General features: G+C 31.0%; 1 pseudogene; it reads left to right on the forward strand.

Moving 5' to 3' along the window:
- Positions 1 to 5,803: 5,803 nt before the first annotated feature.
- Positions 5,804 to 12,220, forward strand: LOC125851769 (putative late blight resistance protein homolog R1B-16; annotated as a pseudogene).
- Positions 12,221 to 15,737: the final 3,517 nt, after the last annotated feature.

Here is a 15,737-nt window from a genome sequence, read left to right on the forward strand (position 1 = left end):
TAATATAGAATGCCGCTGTTGATAATAGCTGCACATAATCCTCCATCGTAGTAAGTCTTATTAGAATGTGCCTCGTGTCTAGAACTCCTATTATACATTCACTTTTGATTCCACATTGTCCTGGTATCGATCTCCTTAATTCTTGTATCTCCGGTTTGCCATATGAAAATTTGCCAATAATGGCATACTGCAGATTCTCTTGGGCAATGAGTGATTTGACTTCCGATGATTTCCATGTAATGCTAGGTTCTCCATGAATAATTATTACTGGTTTAGGGGAAACTTTAGGAATCAGGGGAGTAGTGGGTTTTGGGTTAAAGATTTTTGCATATTGGGTAGGTTTTGGTTCTAGAAGGGTTGGTTGTGCTCCAGGTTTGTCGTGTATGGGAGAGGTGGAAATTCCTCCGGTGGAAAAATCCCACCGGCGGTGGTTTTGGTCATGATGACCGCCACTGGTGTTTTTTTTCTTCTGTTTTTGAGTTTTTAGATGAAAGATATAAATAATTGTCTATGCATAACTAATGCAAATATTACTAATACACTCTGTTGAGCATTACTTATATACATTTTACCAAATGACCCTTAAGGAGTACTACAATTTATATTCGTCTATCTTTCTGTATATTTGTTTATCTATCTGTCTATCAATTTATATATTTATCTATTTTTCTATCTATCTATCTATATATATATATATGTCTATCCATATATATTCTATATCTATCTATCTATACTATTTTAAAAGTATGAACACCCTAACTTGAATGTTAAATTACTACAATACCCCTTACTAAAAACACTCAATTTAGTATGTTTTTTTATTTTATATTTATATTTATTTATATTATATTAACAACAAACACCTTTTCAATAGAAGAATAGTGACTTCTCTGAAAGATTGTGACTTTTATAATAAGACACAATAAATACTTGTTTATACTACTATTTGTTGGCTAAAAAAGGGATAAGGCACAAGTATCCCCTAGACTATAACCGAAATTCCAGAGACACACCTTAACTAAACTAAAGTCCTTTTACCTCCTGAACCCATTTTTTCCTGTAATTTCGTCCACCTTTTTAGCTTACGTGACATTCAAACATCTTCAACGTGCATCAATTGCGTGGAGTCACGGAGTGTGCCACGTAAGTCAAAAGGTGTATAAAATTACAAAACAAATGAATTCAAGAGGAATAATAGAACCTTTATCAGTGGGGGTGCACGTGCTCCCGTTAAGTTCGAAAAAAATCATGTGTATATATGTATATCTATCTTGAAAAACTGGCAGAAACTAGGATCGATATAATTAACAGTGCACCCATGAGGAGTATATGGGTGTTCTAGTGCTGTTGGTACAAGGTAGAGAGGCCACCTGCAAGACTAGGGTTTGAATCTAGCTAGAGCCTATATCACTATTGTTATTTTAAGCAGTTAGAGATCATATTTGGTGCACCCAAAGTTTTCAAATTCTGGGTTCGCCTCTCGCCATATAGCACTCATGTGTCTACTTGTTCAACTTTATACAAGTTTAAGTGTCGACTTAGGAGCACTCAGAGTTGGATGACAAATTGTTACTAAATATGAAAAGGGATAATACATAAATGTGCTCTTTAACTTGACCTTATTTCACATTTATGGTATGGGGCCCTTCGTCAGCAGTGGTTCGTTTAGCAAGCAGTCTTATTGCTCCCTCCAACTTTGGGTGTGCACAAGTAAACATTTTAACTTGTATAAAGTTGAACAAGTAGATACATGAGTCTTATATGACATATTATAGATAGAACACCACGTAGGTCAAAAATTGTCATGTAGGATGCATCTGTCTATTTGTTCAACTTTATATAAGTTTAAGTGTTTAATTGTGCTCACCCAAAGTTGGATGACATAAATGTGAGTTGAGGCCAAGATAAAAGGCATATTTATGTATTATGTCATATGAAATCATGTAATGTTTTTGAGACGAACTAAAAAGAAAAGTAAATCATATAAATTGGGATAGAGAATAGAGGGAGTATTAAATTTCAAACCTAATTACTATTTGATCTAGACTTCAAGAACCCAATAAAGGCTAACTCTAGCCATCAACTCCCATCTCCAAGATAAGAGCATAAACGAACAACAACTCTGTTGCACCACACATCAATTAACTCTGATTGACACTCCTAGGCAACTCTTCCCAAGAGAAGCCATTGAAGAAATTGGTATTAGAAAGAGGACACTGGATGATCAATATAATTATTATTTCTATATATATAACAACTACAAGACCCTATATTACACACAAAACACGAATAATTTCGTGAAGAAAGTAGCAAATTATCGAAAGCTAAGATATGTCATTCAGTACAAGTTCTTGTATTCATCCAAATCACGATGGATGAATTACACCAAGTTTTAATTAACAAAACAAATACACCATTCTGTAAACAACAAGTGCAACAATGTTTTTTTTTTTTTTGTAGGAAAAGATAATATTATATATATATATATATATATAAGAGTACCTAGGTAGCTATTACATCAGGGATATTAGAGTTCCCAAACATTGCTAGGTTAATACAAGTTGCTAAGGACACTTGTTTAGTAGTTATGGGTCCTACTACATCCTTCGCTAGGCAGTGAGACACTTGTTTAATACAAGTTTCCTCAGCCAGTACCTACATTGAGAGATTAAATAGTTAAATACTGAGTCTTGATTGTCCATGAATAAAGTAATTACCTTTGTGGAGTCCGTTTCAATAGTGATCGGAACCAAGCCGTGCAGAAACGCAATTTCAACCCCCTTTAGCAAGGAGAAGATTTCCATAAAGGTAGCATTCATGTAATTTTAAATAATATATTCTTATAATTTTTCCTTTATTAGATAGTGCAGATGTTGCTATAATATTTGTATTTCACATAATACAATATTGATATAATTTTGATATTTTAGATGATACAATGCTAATATAATTTTGATAATTTAGATGATTAAATGTTGGTATAATTTGGTGTTTTAGATGATATAATGTTGATAAATTATATGGTTCATATATTTCTTTTACACAATTTTTATATATTATATGGTATATATTGAGGTGTAACATAATATGAACATATTATATACGACTTAACACCAAACTTGTATGAAAATCTATATAATATGCAAGTTTTTAATTACTTTATGATACATTCTAGATTTAAATGGTTACTTAGGTCAATCCTTCCTCACGAGCTAGCTTTTGAGATTGAGTTAAGTACAAATAGGAAATAAATTTCATAAATTTAGCACATAACTCCCAAAATAGGAAATAAATGAAATAAACAAAAAAAATTTGAAAATTCATTATATGGATAAAAAAACAATATAAAACAGTATAATTATGATTGAAAATTCAAAAAGTAAATAATAATTATCAATGCCATAAATTTAGCATATAATCCCCAAATATAGAAAATTAATCGTATACTAAAATATACAAAAAAAAAAAACTTGGAAATTCAAGATATGGGAAAAAAAAAAATATAAAATGTAAAATTATGATTGGAAAATAAAAAGGTAAACAATAATTATCAATCCCATAAATTTAGCACATAACCCCCCAAAAAGGAAATAAATCGAATATTAAAATATTTTTTTAAAAAATCAAAAATTAAATATTCTGTCTTATTTGTAATATAAAACTTAGTTTTGTAAATAAAAAAGAGATATACATATATTATTAATTAAGATCTTAAGTAGTAACCATTTAATATCATTTCTTCAGTTGACTATTGATTATTTTGGCTATCATATTTTATGAAGTCTAATAGAATCGAGGTCTCGTTTTATAATTTTTAAATACCAGCTCACCATAAGAAAAACTATATAAAGTTATTTTGATAGTTGGTCGTTGGGTGCAGTTCACACTTCAAAGTTGTATTATATATTTTGGGATAAGACACAAATATTCTTTAGACTATGATCAAAATCTCAAAGCAAAATTAGAAAGAAGATTTGTTTTAAACTTTAAAATTGAACCGATCAATATGCTACCCTCCAACACAGAGTTAATACTTAATAATAAGAACAATTCTGTCAAAAATACTTTAATCAAATTGGCCACCTTCCCAAGAATCTCTCCGTTAAATAAAGGACCTAGTAATAAAAAATATTTATTTATTTTAACGTAACTTTTATTTTATTTTAATATTAGTGTTGGATAATGAAAATTTTAAATTTAATTATATTTTTAATTTGGAAAATAATGTTTTTCAATTTATTCTTCATTTTTGAAATTCTATTTAAATATATTTAAGTATGATATGAGCATTATTCCTAATATTATGTGCAAAAAAAATAATGAAATATTATTCCATCTCTCACTCGATTCCACAAAATTAAGATAAAGAAAATATTTAAAATCTATTATGAATCCACAAAATTTAGATAATGAAAATATTTAGAATCTATTATTAAATGCCTCTTAAATTACCCCGGAAAAATCAACTGACAAATGCTTATCCATTTGCAAATATATTTATCATTTCGAGTAGAAAAAAATTGGTTTTAATAATTCAATTTAATTATATTTTAAATTTGAAAAGTAGTATTTTTCAATTTATTCATCACTTTTGAAATAGTATTTATTTAAGCATCCTCATTTGTAATATCATCATGGAGTGTCTTACAAATTTTATGGTGATAAAAAAATACCTAGTTCTCTCTAGCTCTTATTTTCTTCATGCTTCTTGTAGATATTCTAGAGAAGATATTTTTGTAGTAAATGATAGAATAGTTTAGAGCTTGTAATATCTAGAACCATCCGTACACAAGTATAAATAGGGGTGACTATTGTCATTTGTATACAACCCAAGAATAAACCAAAAGAACAACCCAATTCACAAGTCTTCTTCCATAAACAAATTCTCCTTTCTAGCTTCCTCTTCTTTAGTTGAATCCTTCGATCTTAGTTAACGATCTTGGACTAGCAGATGGTTTTTCGATTATACTTTTCTTCTGCTATTCTCAACAAGAGTGGGTAAAAGTTCCACATTAGTTGGGGAATGGACTAGTGATCTGCTTATATGAATCATGGACAATCCTTCCTCACGAGCTAGCTTTTGAGATTGAGTTAGGTACAAGTGTCATATCTTTACAAAAACACATGATTCAACACTTAAATTTCTGTCAAATAAGCTCATATTAAAAACATAATTTTATATATCATAAAAACAAACCTCAATTATCAATCACAACAAATCTAACAAACTCAATTTACAGCAAATAAATTTTAAAAATTACTTTAATTGTTTAGCGGCAATAAAATAATTGTTGTTATATTATATTCAGCGACAATAATAAATATGCGTCTTTATAACCAACACTCTATATAACTATCACTAAAAGCTTTAGCGACTCTGAATACAACTAAATATATATTTTTTAATTTTGCTACCGTTAATAGTAATTCTCAATTGTTTTCAAGCTAGCTTTCCAACAACACCAATTTATTTTCAAGTTTTTCGACCAATGTGAACCTCTTTCCAACAACACCTAATTTGTTTTCTAGTAATTTTTCTATTAATATGAACTTAATTATTCAAATATTAGCTGTCATTGGATTATTAAATTGTTAATGTTGCTCCTAGTTGTAAGCTGGTGGTGTATTATTATATATATTAAGAAATAATACTAAAAGACTTGGTTAATTTAATTCATGAGAGTCAACTTAAGTTAATATATTCCACATCTTTATATACACACAACTATGTCACTAACATAGAAATTGTCATCTTTAATTACTACTACTACTATTCTTCTTCATCAACTTAATTCTCAGAATTATGGATCCGTTTACGGCTGTGACAGCCACCGTGAGCCTTCTGGTGGAGAACTTGTCGCATCTTATAAGTTGTAATTGGAAGTTGTCTACAGGATTGAAGAGATCATGCGAAGATTTGTTTGATGAAGTGAAGCGATTAAATGCATTCTTAGTCGATAACGCGAATCAGAGAAGTAATAGTACGCAATGGGATGTACGAGTCGATAAAATTCGACGTACAATAGATAAAGCAGAGACTGTTGTTGATAAATTATTAATTCAGGCCAACATGGACCAAGATAGTTATGTAGGTAAAATAATTATTCAAAAATACAAAAACAGGAATTTTACAGAGGAAATAAATGAGATACTTGTAGAGGTGAGAAAAATCCTTGAGTTTGAGGCAAACCCAACGATTGATCATCAGGCTGAAACAGTTGTCCAGAAGGAACAGGTTCGTTTATGAAATCTGCACAAAATTTCAATAATTATGCGATTTTTTAAAATGTGAGATGAACTATAATTTGCTTATTTGGTAAAATTGTATACCAGTAGGATAAATTTTAATAGTTTTCATAAATCATGTCCAAATATGCCCTAGTTTTTGAATGACAGGGGCACCAATATTCAAAAGTTTGACAAAGGAATTTGAATACCATTTACGATAGTTCGGGGTATATTTGTCATTTTTCCTTAAATAGTACGCCTTCTGTTTTAATAAGCCTCATTTGTTTGCACTTAATGAATGTTCTAATCTTAATCATTGAGATTCCAGTCATTAAGAGTCTGTTTGATATTGTTGGGAGGCAAAAAGTTTTTATTTTTTGTTTTGAAAATCAAGTGTTTGGCAAATCCTTAAAACTACTCTTAAATGGAAGATGGAGAAGTTTTTCTGCAGTTAGGAGGAAGTCAAAAAATTTTGTTTTAAAAAAACAAAAGCAGAAATAGAAAATTATTTTTTAAAAGACTAAAATATCCCCTACGCATATACATATTTACCAATATACCCCTTATTAATTAATTAACATATCTCATAAGTTTGGTTAAGTTTTATTCAAGAATTTTATTTTTAATTTCTATAAAATAATTTTTTAATTTTATTTTATGATTATATATATTATTTATTATTTTACGGAATTAGAAATAAAGGTAACAACAATATTTTTGCAAGACTAAAGATTTTGGTTCTCCAAAAAAAGGTAACAAATATTTTTCTTCGTAATTTACGCTTTTTTTAGTTTAATTTTTTAAACTTTAGAGGATTATAACAATTTTGATAAAATTAGGGATGTAATCATTGAAATTTTTTGTTATGTATCAAGGACTTTATTTGTTTTTGTGGTGTATTTTTCATATGTAGTGATTTAATTGTGGAATGATTTTTAAGTTCATTTTGTTTGATATTTGTAATTATATTTAAGTCACCATGTTAGTATTATATTAATATTTTATTTATTAATTTATTTATGTATAATATTGATTGAAAATTTTAATATGCACATTTAATTTAATTAAAATAAAATTATAATTAAAGTTTTTGTATTATATATTTAAAATAGCTCCTCTCTATAATGCTGCAAGTTCCTCATTTTAACTTATTTAAGCAAATAATCTATTGTCTTTTGAAAACTATCAAGAGTTTCAGTTCAAGTCATCAACTTGCATAACAATACAAAAGATTCTTGATTGCTTTGATCTATATATGAGGATTATAAACAAGTTTTCCAAAAACTTGTACATATTTTAGATTTTGAATCCTTCAAGAATTTTCATATTGATTTTGTCAAGTGACTGACAACATTCAATAGTAAATGTATGACTTTTAGTGTCTAGACTGCAAGTCAAATAAATTTTACGCTTACCAAGATGCATCATTCCACTTTTCACTTGATAATTATTTCTACATCAACATGTTTTATTGGACGAAGAATTTGTATCATCATAATCTTTTACAATATTGTGCGCTATTGTATCAATGATATCGTCAACGATATATCATTTGTATCGATTTACAATATGGCATAACTTATTGAGATCTCATCACTTCATTATTTTTAGGTATGTACCTCTCTCATGAGGTTTCATGAAGTGTTATGTCGTAAGCTCTTCAAGAGCACATTTTCTCCTTATTATGATCATTTTGATTCTTTGATCCTCGCCCTTTTTCAAGGATTATTTTAATTTACTTAGATTCGATTAGTCTATCATGCTTCATGCATCTGGTAGACTCTACCCTTTAGAAATATTCAATAGGAGCATTTGCAACGCTTGATTGCTTCTTATCTCCCCCTTATATATGTTAGACAAACTAACACATCTTTATGCATCATAGTATATTCATAATTAGACATTCACTATAATACAAAGGATTCCACATAATTAGACATTCACTATAATAGAAATATAATAATAATAATAATGATGATGATGATGATGATGTATTATGTTTTAATTTAGGAGGAAAAAAGAATAAGAATCAGGAATCTTATTGATGATTTCTTGAATGGCTTGAAGAAATTAAAGAAGGAAGAAGAAGAATATTCCAACCTGTATGACATTAAATGGCTAAGAATGGAACTGAGATTCCTAAGAACATTTGTCCTGTTTGGGAATTCAAGTTTGGATGACTTCTATGAGAAGATGTCCAAGAATATAAGTGAGTTCGATAAACGTACTTCCTCAATTTTCTGTTATCATGAATATAAATTTATGCTAGCGAAATACATGGAGTACTGTCTTATCCCTCTGCTGGTGGAAGATATGAAAAGTTATTTGTGTTTCAAGAATGATAATAATTATGTACTTGTTCAGAAGAGCGAGGAGAAAGTGTTTGAATACCTCTTCACAAACCTCCATGATCTACCAAAGTATTGTTATTATGTGCTTCTCCCACAGATGATTGACTACAAAATTCTTCACCAAGTATTCCGTCATCTCACAGATTTCTATCCTATCCTCTTGGCCAACAAAACAACTACTACTCAATATCTCTTTCCTCGCTTCCAATTCATTGCTCATACATTTGTACAATTCTATTTTGATATTTGGACTGGAAAGTATGAACCACGTTATATGGATGAGTACCCTTCCAAAATCTCTTCCAAGATAACTTCTCTACTCATCCACATAATCCCTCTTGAGCTGGAGCTTCTATACATTTCTACTTCTAAGCTCATCACAGAATCAGCATCAACTCATCAACTAAAACGGTTTGTCAAGCAAATCCTAAAAGCATCTCCAAGGATTCTTCAAAATTATCTCATTCATCTCCAAGGACGCATGGCTGGTGCAGTAGCTGTCAATTATGCTCCAACTCAAAGCATTAATGTTATGATCGAGTTCCTATTGATCTTTCTCACTGATATACCAAAGCGCTTTATCCATCCTGACAAATTGAACGATATGTTGGCACATGTCGCACTACTTACAAGGAAGATATCTATTCTCATGGAGGAGAGCTCTGAGAATAATATCAATGAAGCGGACTTTTCAGCTCCAGACTTGTTGCAAGAAATTAAACAAATGAAGGGAGATATCAAACAGATTTTTTTGAAAGCCCCGGATCAGTCATCTCAACTTTGCTTTCCTATGGATGATGGTTTCCTCTTCATGAATCTTCTACTCATACATTTAAATGATTTGCTCATTTCCAATGCTTATTCAGTTTCTCTGATAAAGAAAGAAATTGGGATAGTGAAAGAAAGCCTTGAATTCCTAAGATCATCTTTCAGGAAAGGCAGGCAAACATTGGATTGCAGTAGTGGAGTAGTTAAAGCTTGTTGGTTGCATGCTTTAGATGTGGCATATGAGGCACAACATGTCATTAATTGCATTCTTGTCAGAGATAAAGCTCTCTCGCATCTCATCTTCTCACTTCCGACTGTCATTGATAAGATCAATCTTATCGTGGCAAAAGTCACCAGTTTACAGCTGGAGGATAAGAATGGGGATCACCTCCTTGATGCAAAGTCTTCCGACGAGCCAATTGAGTCAACCTCATCACCTTTTGTTGAGGTAACAGTAGGTCATGAGAAAGAAGAATCCAAGATCATTGGCCAGCTCCTTAATCAACATGAATCTGAGCTTGATGTCATTTCGATTGTCGGAATGCCAGGACTCGGTAAAACTACTCTGGCCAAGAAAGTGTATCACAATACATCAGTTGCTAGTCATTTCAAGATTCGTGCTTGGTGCACTGTTTCCCAAAAGTATAACAAGTCAAAGGTGTTGCGGAAGATTCTTCAACAAGTTATTGGCTCGGAAGGAAAAGAAAGTGAGGATGACCTTGCGGAAAAGCTACGAGTAGCACTGTATGATAAAAGGTACCTTATTGTGTTGGATGATGTGTGGGATATTGCAATAGGGGAGATGTTAATAGCATGTTTGCCAAAGTTTAAGAGAGGAAATAGAATTATCTTAACCAGCCGAAGTAGTAAGGTATGTTTGCAAGTTAAATGCCGCACTGATCCTCTTGACCTCCAAGTTTTAACACCTGAAAAAAGTTGGGAACTATTCGAAAAAAGGGTATTTGGAGAAGGAAGCTGCCCTTCTGAATTGTCAGATGTTGGACACGAAATAGTTGAGAAATGTAAAGGTCTTCCTCTTGCTATTGTTTTGATTGCTGGATTAATTGATAGAGGGAAAGAAAAGGAAAAGGATTTGTGGCTTAAGATTAAACATAATTTGGATTCCTTTATCTCTGACAACATCAATTCGGAGATGATGAAGGTTATGCAATTAAGTTATGACCATTTATCATACCACTTGAAGCCGTTGTTGCTTTACTTTGCAAGATCTCGAAAGAGCAAACGAACTCCAGTCTCTAAGTTGATGCAGTTGTGGATGGCTGAAGGGTTGGTGGATCATGATATCCCATCCAAGTGTAGTTTAGAGGAAGCAACTCAAAGTTACTTGGATGCTTTAGTTTCCAGTAGCCTGATAAAGGTGGATCATATGTTCTACCTGAATAGTAATACTTTTTCTATTAAGATGAAGGTTTGCTATGTCCATGATCTTGTGCACGATTTTTGTTCAGTAAAAGCGAAAAAGGAAAAGTTTGTCAAGATAATCAATCCAGGTGCTCGATTTCATGCTTCTGATTTCCTACACCATAGTCTAACCATTCATACTGAGGAGGGCCAACTCCACAAAAAATGTGTTTTGTTCAATTCTAAAAAGTGTTCAGTTGGTAGTAAGCATCTCATATCTTTGAAAGTTAGCGGTTCGATTCTTCGGTCCAACTATGTCAGTCACACAGAGTACTCCACTCACACAAGACACTTTCGACTTGTTAGAGTGTTGCAACTGGATAGCATTGAGTTGAACGATTCTTTAATTGAAGAAATAGGGTCCCTATTTCATTTGAGGTTCTTAAGGATTCGGACTCGAGTTGTAAAAGCTATACCAGTGTCGTGGTCAAACCTCCAGAATCTGGAAACTTTGTTCATCAATAATGGATATTCCACCATGGTATTACTGCCCAGAATATTAAAACTGTCAAAGCTGAAACATGTGAAAATTCACAAGAGTTCTTTCTTTGAAGAGGAAGAGGATGCAGACAATATCCAAAGTAGAATATTGGAAGGTGAGAATTCAAAGTTAGAAGACTTGACAACTTTATCCCATGTTGATATCTCATATTCTGAAGGCACGAATGATGCTCTGGAGAAGTTCCCAAATCTTCAGCACCTTGATTGCACCATCGTGGAACCGCAGTACCCTCCTACCCACAGCGATTGGTTTCCCAAGCTTGATGTGCTTAATAAACTTGAATCATTCATAGCAATATACCGTTTTTATGAATATTCTGTGTTAATCCGACAACCTAATGGATATCACTTCCCTAGCAGCTTGAAAGAGTTACGGTTGGCTGATTTTCTCGTGACACCTGTTTTGTTGTCAGCAATCGCGGCATTGCCTCAGCTTGAAATTCTGGAGATTACGTGCTCTCGATTCGTGGAGGATAAGTGGGATGCAAGTGAGGGCATCTATCAAAGTCTTAAGACTTTGAGTTTGCGAAGGGTCAAGCTTTCAGAATGGAAAGTTGATAGGGAAACTTTTCCCAAGCTTGAGGAATTAATAGTAGAAGATCGTTGCGAGCTTACGGAGATCCCTTGTGCATTTACAGATATAGACAGTTTAAAGTCCATTCATTTAAGTAATATTGAGCCTGAGCTTGTATATTCATCCTTGGAGATTAAGAAACAGATAGTAGAAATCGCAGGAGAGGACAGACTTCAAGTCTATTTCACAGGTGTGTTGTGTGAAGGAGAGGACAGAGTTGAAGTCTATTTATCAGGTGTGTTGTGTGAATTAAAAGCTGAAGAAGAGGATCAAGCAGAGGTAATTAATTTCTTACATCTTTACCCCTACATACATTTAGTTTAAATCCTGTACTTATATATATAATTTGCAGAATGCACAAAGGACACAAGGATAGAACAACAATGAAGAAAGAAACAACACATTTGCAGTCTCGATTCATCTGCGTGGTTTTGGAGATGTTCAAAATTAATGTTTTGAGAGTTTTCTTTCATTTTTTTTTGTTAGTTATGAATCTTATTTCGTATCTAATCTCTGATATAAGATTCTAGTTTTTTGTTAACCTCAACGATTGTGACTTTTGTGAAGAGTTGTTATTTTTTATGAAAAATAAGGTTGTGATTTTTACGAAGAGTTATGACTTTTCACTTTTCTTAAAAGGGTTGTGACGTTCTGATAAGGCACTATAAACACATGTTCACACTATCATTTGTTATCTATAAATAGAGGGGTTTACTCTTATTGAGATAAAAGTGCAAATGACCCAATAGTACTTCTTGTAGAATATGTAGGGTTTGTTTGGAAAGTCACATGGTAATTGGAATTGGTGTAATTACTAGGGTAATAATTACCAACCTAGTAATTACACAGTCTATTAATTACACTGACCTATTTGGTTGACATAGTGTAATTATACTGTAATTACACATGTTCTGTTTGGATGCACAATAGCAATCATAATATTATATTAAATTTTAAAAATAAAAATCAATTATTTAAAATCAACTTCCTTAACTTATTTTTCAATTTTTTATACCAATTTAATGTCCTGGTATTCTACTTTAACATGCATTGAATCAAATCAAAATGACCCTTTGCAAGATCAGTTAGCAGTTATTTACCAATCAATCTCTTCCCCGTTCATAAAATTGATCTGTACATTTTGGGGAGACAATGAAACAAATTAAAGCTTGTTAAAACTAAAACACAATTTTTTCTTTGGAACTGTGCAAGACCAAAAATTAAAAGAAAAACAAAAGAATTGATCTCTCTTTAAACATGTATGCCTCATACCATTCATACACACACATTTTGCACATATAGCCAATTTTGTTTTGCTTATCCTTTTCTAGTTATTGCCCCATTCAATGTGTAGCTTAAAATTGAAAGTGAGAATGCAAAAGGTTGCATAATAAAGCGATAATTAAGTTCAATGAGTCAAGTTTTTAATACTCAGAAATTTAATGGATAAATAAATAAACAAAATGAAATAAAAATAACCAAAACAGAGATAAAACAGCATTACAAATTTGTCGGCTTTTGAAGCATACCACATCATGTCTTCTAAGTTTAGGTTTAGAATATATATAAATATAGATGATAATTATAGAGAGTGTATTTAAAAAATAAAAATGAACTTTTATGGGAAATGTATAACAATATACCCAATTATGTTCAAATTTATATGAAATATCAAAAGACATGAGAAGAAAAAGTAACATTAGAGATGGGAATAGGAATGGGCAATGCTAATAATTACTAACCGTGCTAGTTTTAATTCACTTAAAATGACAGTTTCATCTTTTTATTAATAAATGAGGTAACTTTTATTTTTTAAAACATACTACATAAAATAAAACTATGAAAAACTCAAAAAAAATAAGAGAAAAGATAAATAAGAATTCTAACTTTTGAGAGGCGCCACGTCAACAATCTTATATCCAGCTTTATATAGATATATAGATTATATGCACTTATCCCATTAATTTTAAATTTTTTAGTAATACTTTTAATTTTCATCCATTAGAAAACTTTTCATGTACTCTATTAAGTTTTATATAATACACATAACATTTTTGGAAAAAGTATAGGATGCAGTTCCAATTGATTTGCACATTAATTTAGGTAAGTGTATTATTATTCAAATTATATCATATAATTGAAAGCTAGAGATTCTTCTAGCCGATTGCAGATTTGAGCTAGCAATAAGTGAAGCAGTTCTTGTCAAAGAACCATTTCGTGGTAGTTTACCTCCCAGGTGATGTTGATTAATTAGTTAAAATTGTTGTGTCTTTATGTTGTTAATCTTTAATTTGTGTTACACTTTAATATGTAATTGCATGGATTACTATAGAGCAAAGGTGTTATATATGAGATTATATACTTTAGTGGTTTAATCCAAAATTTGAAGTTATTTGTCTAATGCGGTGTTGTAATGCATGAACCACATTGATTTTAATAGTTTGTCATGTTACATTTGATATTATATATATATATACACGGTTTTTGACACGTGCGTTGCACGTGATTACAAATTCAAAAAATATATGTTATAGTAAATAGTGTTGCTTATTTAAGTGAAGATTTGAATAATAAGTTTTGTACAAAATAATATTGCAGATTCTTTTGTGAATGTTCAATGCGGATAACCATATATATCTCTTATTCACGAGAACCCATGAAGATGGTCAATGAAATATTTTATTAGTTAAATGTAATAATGTATATATTTATTTGAAGTTGATGAGGTTCAATCATGTAATTAGTCATATCTTACTAATATTACCTTATAGACAATATTTGTTGTGCATTTTTCTTGTCAAAATATTTTTAGTTTAGCAAAGATTCTTATCAAATCACAACAACAATAATATTATACTCAATGTAATTCCCCAAGTGAAGTATGGTTCTTATCAAGTTGAATAATATAATATATAAACAAAGTTAATTCAGAAAGCGAGGTGAATTTTGAAGTTCTAATTTCGGTAGACAATTTCTTTATCTTCTTCATTTTAACCACTTCCCTTTTTCTGATTTGTAAGCTAACTTTTCACTGAAAGGAATTTTGTAAATCCAAATATATTTACGCTCCAGTTACCTCACTTTCCTCAAGTGCAACATCCGATATTGGCCTATCTCCTTCCAAATCAACATCTTTTGAGTAATCACGATGAATCTCTATCAAGAAACTCTCAGGAAAGGATCACAAATTCTTATTGTGCGATTCAATACGATAACGATATGAACAATCAAGCACATAGTGTTTCCACTATAATCAATCAACACCTATCATATATCTAATGTCATCCTAATAGCCACCCATTGTTATAAAATTTAATTAGCTGGAATTTGGGATTTGGCTAACCAATCTCTTGGTAAAAAGAGATTAGTCCTTGAGACCTTCTCTGTTCATCTTCGATATAATCTAGAATGATTTTTCTACTAATTATCTTGTGACTCCCTACTAATTGAAATAAAGGGCTACAGAAAAATAGAAATTAAGATACTCTGGTAAATTAAGAAAGGGACGAATATCAACAATTATGTTAAATTTTGGTAATGTTTATATATTTTTATCACAACCCATTCAAAATCATAACATAAAGATGTCATTAGAAAATGTTCATTTTATTTATTAATCAAAAAAGATAAGTTACTGTTTAGACTCAACCAATATCAGGAACATGCAGAAAGTAAGTTGGCTAGAACATCACGAAAAATTAGATAATTTGTGAGTTTTTTTTCAAGTTTTATTACTAAAAAAAACAAAAAAAAAAAAATAATTTGTTCATCAAATGTCCTAAACTTCACAAGCGGCATTCAACCTAACATGTATCTCTGCACATATAAAAAATTCGACAAGAAATGATTTTAAAGAATAAAAAATGATCACCTGTAAGTATTCAAAAGTATAA

Source organism: Solanum stenotomum, unplaced genomic scaffold (genome assembly GCF_019186545.1).
Source record: "Solanum stenotomum isolate F172 unplaced genomic scaffold, ASM1918654v1 scaffold29912, whole genome shotgun sequence".
Taxonomy (NCBI): domain Eukaryota; kingdom Viridiplantae; phylum Streptophyta; class Magnoliopsida; order Solanales; family Solanaceae; genus Solanum; species Solanum stenotomum.